Source organism: Salvelinus sp. IW2-2015, linkage group LG2 (genome assembly GCF_002910315.2).
Source record: "Salvelinus sp. IW2-2015 linkage group LG2, ASM291031v2, whole genome shotgun sequence".
Classification (NCBI taxonomy): Eukaryota; Metazoa; Chordata; class Actinopteri; order Salmoniformes; family Salmonidae; genus Salvelinus; species Salvelinus sp. IW2-2015.
In genome coordinates, this window is record NC_036839.1 from 32670285 (window position 1) to 32677729 (window position 7445).

At 46.2% G+C, this 7445-nt stretch overlaps 1 pseudogene; it reads right to left on the reverse strand.

Annotated features, from left to right (window-relative positions):
- Positions 1–64: 64 nt before the first annotated feature.
- The window catches only part of LOC111978305 (prospero homeobox protein 1-like), a 14771-nt pseudogene continuing 7390 nt past the window's right edge, over positions 65–7445 (reverse strand).

The window sequence follows — 7445 nt, forward strand, 5'->3', positions numbered from 1 at the left end:
GAGAACGTTCAATATGCAGTAAAGAGAGATACACAGACAGATAGCTGTCCCTACACCCTCACACTTACTGGTAGTCGTTGCTCTTGTTATAATGCATGTTAGTATGCGATAGAGCTCAGTGTCCCGGCCCAGGCGTAGGGGGTCTCTCTGCTATCTCTCCCAGGCAGGGTGCACCGTCGCGGCAGCCTGCCTGGCGAAGCGCTCCATCTGATGTAGAAGAAATCACGAAGTTACTGAACCAACTTGATGAGCTGGAGGTGACGCAGCGGTTGAACTACAGGTGGGAAAGAGAGATGAGAGAGAGAGGAGAGAGGGAGAGAAAGAGAAATGTCCAGAGGTAACTTTGATACAGTTTTATTGTATCAGTCAGTGTTGTTGTAGTTGATTATAGTTTCACTAGAGGCGCACTGGTACCTTGACATCAGGAAGTACACTGACTGTACAAATATTAGGAACACCTGCTCTTTCCATGACAGACTGACCCGGTGAATCTAGGTGAAAGCTACGATCCCTTTATTGATGTCACTCTCAATCAGTGTAATGAAGGGAGGAGACAGGTTAAAGAAAGACTTTTAAGCCTTGAGACATGGATTGTGTATGTGTGCCATTCAGAGGGTGAATGAGCAAGACAAAATATACCCTTTAACAGGTATGTTCGTAGGTGCCAGGTGCACCGGTTTGTGTCAAGACTGCAACACTGCTGGGTTTTTCACGCTCAACAGTTTCCTGTGTGTATCAAGAATGGTCACACCCCAAAGGCATCCAGCTGTGGGAAGCGTTGGAGTCAACATGGGCCAGCATCCCTGTGGAACCCTTCAAACCTTGTAGAGTCCATGTGTTGTGTTGTGTAATAATACCTTGACATCAGGGAAGTAAGTCTTGAGCGTGTTAGAGCTGTGTGTGTGTAATACCTTGACATCAGGGAGTAAGTCTTGAGCGTGTTAGAGCTGTGGTGTGTAATACCTTGACATCAGGGAAGTAAGTCTTGAGTGTGTTAGAGCTGGGGTATCGAGCATAGAAGAACATTAGCTTGGCTTTCTTCAGATGACAGGGAGACAAACCCTCCTGAGAGTAACCATGGTTAAGGAGCAGTACGGAGATCACACACACACATACACACAACACTTTTTCTCACTCCCTCTCCAAAAAAAAGGATATTGAACCCGGACCGAGGTACATCCCAGAATCCATCCCACCGTCCCTTTCCTCCCTCTCATCTCCATCCCTCTCATGATGATGTTGCAGCCCTCCATCCAGCCGATCCATCACAGCGAGGGAGGGAAGGAGGGATGAGAGGAAGAGAGGAGGGGGTGAGGTGGCGGGGGAAAGGGTCCCCTCCATGTAAGCATCAGATTCATAACGCCCCCTTTGTGGAGAGGATGAAGGTGAGAGAGAGAACGAGTGAAGAGCTGTTGCATGGTGTAGTGGAGGAGGGGGAGGGGAGCGGGCAGGAGGAGGGTGCGAGGAAGGGGGAAGTCCTTATGACGAGAGTTGGGGGGGGGAGGGCGGGGTGGGTGTGGTGGTAGGGGGGTGAGGCTGGCAGAGAGGGGGGAAGGGTGAGGAGGGAGAAGAGGGTTTTAGTTCGGTTGTTAGGGTGGTTGTTGGGGGTAGAAGATGGTTTCGGCGGTTGTCGGGGCGACGGGTAATCAACGGCAACGTTCAGATTGTTCCTGGTGGGGGTGGGGGGCGGAGCTCTGTTTGAGTGGGGAGGTTGGTCGTGTGTTGCTGAACCTCCCCCCGTCTCCTCTCTCAGGGCTGCCCACACTCCTCCTCCGCCTCCTCCCTCGTTCCCTGCCTCTCCGGTGACAGGGTGGAAGGATGAATGGAGGAGGTAGAGGTTCGTTTGGGTGTATGACGAGACACCTTCGATGACTCGAGCTACAGCGCTTCCCAGTTCCTGTTTCAAAGCTTGGGCAAACTTCTGCTCCCCTCCAAAACGCTCCCACTCCCCCTCACCACCCCACACCCATCCACACTGCCGCCCTCTTCAGAACCCCCTCCAAAACACACCTCCTCCATTCACGTTGCTCTGTTCTTCACTCCTTCTCGTGATCCTGGCTTTTCGGTCTTGTTTAGCGATGCCTTGGAAATGGGGAGAAGAGGGGATGAAGGGAAGAGAGAGATCATCTATTTCTCCCACCTCCTCTTCCACTTCTTCTTCAGTGATCCCTTTTGCCGTCTCCTCCTCCTCTTTGTACATCTCTCCGTCACCATCCTCCTCCTGCTCTCCTCCACTCCACCTCCTCTCCTCCTCCTCTTTGTACATCTCTCCGTCACCATCCTCCTCCTGCTCTCCTCCGCTCCACCTCCTCTCCTCCTCCTGAGTGGATCTCTCTCCGAATGCTTTCCATACTTTCTCCTGCAAGGCCTTCAGTCTTCCTCTCGCCTCTTCCAACTGTTCCTTCAGCTCCTCTCTCTCCCTTCTCCTCCCCTCCCTCCCTTTCTCCCTGTTCCCCCTCTCCGCACTCCTCCTCCCTTTCTCCTCCTCTTCTTCTTCTTCCTCTAAGCCTATCTCTCCATCTCCTTTAACTAGACTCTCCAGTCTCAATCGCTTCACTCTCATCATGTCATAACTCCAGTCGCCGCTCAGCCTCTTCCCCCCCACCCCTACCAACCGTCCACCCATCCCCTCCTCTTCTTCCTCTRCCTCCATCCCTTCCTCTTCCCTGTTATATCTGTCTAGGTGTAATTGCCCCCTGGACCTCATGGGGGCTCCACCAGGCTGCAGCAGGTGGTGGATGAGGGGGTAGGGCGGTTGGGAGGAGGGGTTGGCTCCAGGGTAGGGTGCACCGTGTCCCCCTCCAGAGGGTGTGAGGTGTCTGGCGAGGTCAAGGGCAGTGGAGGGGTTAGGGTACGGGTCAAAGGGAGAAATCAGGGAGGACTGACGACCAAACAGATCAGAAGGGGAATCCATGGAACCTTCTCTTCTCCTAGTCGATGACTGTTTCTAGAAAGAGAGAAAATATGAAACTGGTTAGAAAATCAAGTTTGTGTTTAAAGTGATAGAAACCCATTGTGACCTTTATACGCCCCATTTCAGGCACCTGGAACACTCAGGTGTGACAAACTGAATGTTTCAGAGAAATGCCCACTAAACCCATAAACTCACTTCAGTGGAGTACAGCTGTAAAGTGAGACGTTAGTCAGATCTCCCTCTATAAATTCTGTTTATTCAGATGTTTTAACCTCTCTCCTTGCTCAATCCTACATGTGCACACCACCACACACACACACACACACACACACACACACACACACACCACACACAACACACACACACACACACACACACACACAACACACACACATACACACGACAGAGAGAGCTGACAACAGTGGAGGTAGAGAGGTAGCAGTGTGAAAGCAGTAGTCCTACTGACAGTGATAACAACACACACACACACACACACTTCACTGTACTTCTATCACATATAGACAAACATGCCGGACAGGCAGGCAGAAAGAGACAGGCAGGCAGAAAGAGACAGGCAAGCAGGAAGAGACAGGCAGGCAGACACACACACAGAGAGACAGACAGACAGACAAAAGAGAAACATTTTAAATAGGATTTGAATCTAGCTATAATCCATAAATTAATTCAACTAAGTGTGTGGCAGTTTAACCCTACAGTGAGCAGGTCACATCAGTCACCATGGTAGGGGTTTATTATAATTCCGTTGAAACATTAACTATATAATCCAACATCTTAAAAATATGTAAATATCAATTAATCAAATTCGATCTCTTTTCACAGTTGTGTTCGTTTGGGTGTCACTGACTAGGCTAATACCTATTGATCTTGGGTCCATAAAATGGGGTAGAAGTCGTCATTGTAAATAACAATTTGTTCTTAACTGACTTGCCTAGTTAAATAAAAGGTTAAATAAAAAATAAAAATACATTGAATAAAAGTCTGTACTTTGCAATATTAATGTCCAATACGTACAAATACTGACTGGGGAGGTGATTTCCCACAGTCAAAGTCCAGCAATATGAGTTACAATGCTAATATCAGCTACAATGCTAATATCAGCTACACTGCTAATATCAGCTACACTGCTAATATCATCTACACTGCTAATATGAGCTACACTGCTAATATGAGCTACACTGCTAATATCAGCTACACTGCTAATATCAGCTACACTGCTAATATTAGCTACAATGCTAATATGAGCTACAATGCTAATATGAGCTACAATGCTAATACCAGCTACAATTCTAACCCATTGATCTTGGTTCCATGAAATGGAGTAAGGCTGTACAGTGCATACAGTATGCCCCTAATGCAATTCCTTTGCCTAGTTAAATAGGTTAAATAAAAATAATATACAATTATTAGGTCTAATACATCCACAGTGCGTTTAAATGATTTGTCCCTTTTTTTTGTCAAATTAAATTGTGTTTTGTTCGATTCATATAGCAACACTCCAGACGTGTTATCTAGTCCAAATATGGCATGATTCCACTATTTGTATCCGTTTGCATCCGTTTCAGTGCCGTACGTTTATTTTGAAGGCGAACCGAATATTCCACTATTGTGGCTATCTTCACATAGACCTGTGGCAGTGCTGGCCGCTGCRGAGAACGACGTATCTCCAGATGACCAGTTTCCACGTGTGGATGCATGCATCGACAACTTGTGTCAGCTAGCTGCTACTGTTCCTAGGCCGTTATAAGAATTTGTTCTTAACTWGMCAAGGAATTTACCTTAAATAAAATGTTAAAAACTTCTGGGGGAAAGCTAAAGTTAACTTACTCCCACCATCAGAGCTCGCCTTGTGGACTGTAACAGTAGCAAGGTTTTTAGAAAATAACTAGCTATATAACTGGTAGCTATATTTTAAAGACTAGCAGCTAGTTACTGACTATTGAACACATTTTGTCAAACTACTTTGTTCCCCTGCCTGTTTGATTAATTGGTGACAGAAAATTGGCCAGAAAAATGTCCCTCCTAATGTCACTGCAAATAGGCTTCGTTGTTTTCATATAATTTGTTTGATTAGGCTTGTGCGCATTTACAATAGTGTTTCATTAGCTAACTGGCTAAATTACGAAAATAAGGTCCTTCTTATTCAAGTTGTTGTTTTTGTTGCATTTCAGGTGGAGTYGCATTGCTGGCTGACAGGCCAGGGCCCATATTCACAAAGTATTTCAGAGTAGAAGTACTGATTTTAGGATCCATTTTTTTTGCCTAGACTGTCTTGAGTGCAATTCAATTACATTGACACGGTGGAGGTTATTCTAGGACCTGGAAAAAGCTATTTCAACTCTGGGACGTTTTGTGAATATGGGCTCTGGAAGAAAGCTGTTGACCAATACCTTACAGAGTAGTCCTTTCATCACAGAATCCCCCAGCAGGGGGTAGGCAACCCTGTTCCCGGAGTGCCACGGGTACTGCAGGATTTTGGCKACAGGGTGCGTTCAGTTCSATTAATCGTTTGCTACMTTACYTAACGGTTTGTACTGAACGACACGTTTTCCCCCAAAAACGTTCTTGGAACAGAATTTGAGACACGTTTTCTCCGTTCGGTGGGAGTGRCAGGGTGTGGCTTGAAGCAATGAGTGGTGTATTTTAAAAAGGGCAGCGGTGTAAATTTTAAGACCCCACAAACCCAACCACTSACCAAGTTGTTTCAACTGGTCATCAGTACAGTTTCATCAATTGAACGTTCCATTATGTTCTGTACTGAACGCAGCCCTGACCAACTGTGCTAATGGATCAGTTTAGTGATTTCCTAAATTCAACACACACAAAAAGATGAAGTGCCTGTGGCAATCCATGCCCCATTGTCGCCTACCCGATCCTCAGAGGTATTACAGTCAATAATTATGAACTGAATATTGTACGTGAATTTCCATATAGCAATGACACTCACCAAAAGATTGAATCGTTCAGCAACATGTGCAGTAAACACTAACATGTCTTTGGTGATGAAAGGTAAACGACGTATCAGGCGACTGCATGCTGTTTTTAACGGGCTTGGATGGTGACATCGTCAAGCTGCCTGGCTGAAGACTGTGYCCTTCAGTGGTACCCGGAAACGAGAGCCTTACTTGGGGAGTACAGCAGTAGTCTCTCTGTCTCGCAGCCAWTCTATCAACATGTATTGTATGTAACCACTCACATTCATACCAACAGCTGCGGACACAATCACTGACTTATGGTCACTTTGTCTACTTGTACCATTTTTCAATCTTGTCTGGGATATATATATATTTTAGTTGACAAGCCTGTGTTGATGTGTCGGATATACATGAATAAAAATGAATTTACCCTGGACATGAGACTTGAATTTACTTTAGACCTTTTGAAATCACAAGCTCTTATACCACAGAAGTTAGAAAACGTTTTTATAATTAACAATTAAAAAAACGAGTTGTTTACACAACATTTTTGGACTGTGGCCTTTGAAAGCAGTGACAGTTGCATCTTTCCTCGAAACAGTCTGTTGCTAGCTGACAACAGGGTGGTAGGTTTGTTGTGTTGCTAGCTGACGACAGGTTGGTAGGTTTGTTGTGTTGCTAGCTGACAACAGGTTGGTAGGTTTGTTGATGTGTTGCTAGCTGACAACAGGGTGGTAGGTTTGTTGATGTGTTGCTAGCTGACGACAGGGTGGTAGGTTTGTTGATGTGTTGCTAGCTGACAACAGGGTGGTAGGTTTGTTGATGTGTTGCTAGCTGACAACAGGTTGGTAGGTTTGATGTGTCGCTAGCTGACAACAGGTGGTAGGTTTGTTGTGTTGCTAGCTGACAACAGGGTGGTAAGGTTTGTTGATGTTGTTGCTAGCTGACAACAGGTTGGTAGGTTTGTTGATGTGTTGCTAGCTGACAACAGGGTGGTAGGTGTGTTGTTGGTTGCTAGCTGACAACAGGGTGGTAGGTGTGTTGTGTTGCTAGCTGACAACAGGTTGGTAGGTTTGTTGATGTGTTGCTAGCTGACAACAGGGTGGTAGGTTGTGTTGTGTTGCTAGCTGACAACAGGTTGGTAGGTTTGTTGATGTGTTGCTAGCTGAAAGGGTGTAGGTTTTTGTGCTGCTGACAACAGGGTGGTAGGTGTGTGTGTGCTAGCTGACAACAGGGTGTGAGGTGTGTTGTGTTGCTAGCTGACAACAGGGTGGTAGGTTTGTTGATGTGTTGCTAGCTGACAACAGGGTGGTAGGTGTGTTGTGTTGCTAGCTGACAACAGGGTGGTAGGTGTGTTGTGTTGCTAGCTGACAACAGGGTGGTAGGTGTGTTGTGTGCTAGCTGACAACAGGTGGTAGGTGTTGTTGTGTTGCTAGCTGACAACAGGGTGGTATGTTTATTGTTGTGTTGCTAGCTGACAACAGGGTGGTAGGTTTGTTGATGTGTTGCTAGCTGACAACAGGGTGGTAGGTTTGTTGATGTGTTGCTAGCTGACAACAGGGTGGTAGGTTTATTGTTGTGTTGCTAGCTGACAACAG